Genomic DNA, 539 nt, shown 5'->3' with positions numbered 1-539 from the left:
TGCCGTCAATTTTCAAAATTCTTCGTATATTTTCCGGTACCTATTTTTTAAATCCCATGACACCATTCTTGAATTTCATGACCTATTTTGTAATTTTCACGACCTATTTTAGAATTTCACGACCTAATTTTTAACTTCACGACCTAATTTTTGAATTTTGACCTATTTGTTAAATCTCATAATTTAATTTTCGAATTTCATGCCCTACTTTTGGAATTTCACGACCTATTTTAGAATTTCAAGACCTATTTTTTAAATCCATGATTTAGTTTTTGAGTTAGATTTTTTTTTGAATTTCATGACCTACTTTTGGAATTTCACGACCTATTTTTTAAATGGCATGACCTATTTTTAAATTTCACGACCTATTTTTTAATTTCATGACCTACTTTTGGAATTTCACGACCTATTTTTTAAATGGCATGACCTATTTTTAAATTTCACGACCTATTTTGTAATTTTCACGACCTACTTTTAGAATTTCAAGACCTATTTTTTAAATTGCATGACCTATTTTTTAAAATCCCAGGCCACTTTTT

Source organism: Caenorhabditis briggsae (genome assembly GCF_000004555.2).
Source record: "Caenorhabditis briggsae complete genome, chrX, whole genome shotgun sequence".
Lineage (NCBI taxonomy): Eukaryota > Metazoa > Nematoda > Chromadorea > Rhabditida > Rhabditidae > Caenorhabditis > Caenorhabditis briggsae.
The sequence above is the reverse complement of the archived record's forward strand: the minus strand, read 5'-3'. Positions refer to the sequence as shown.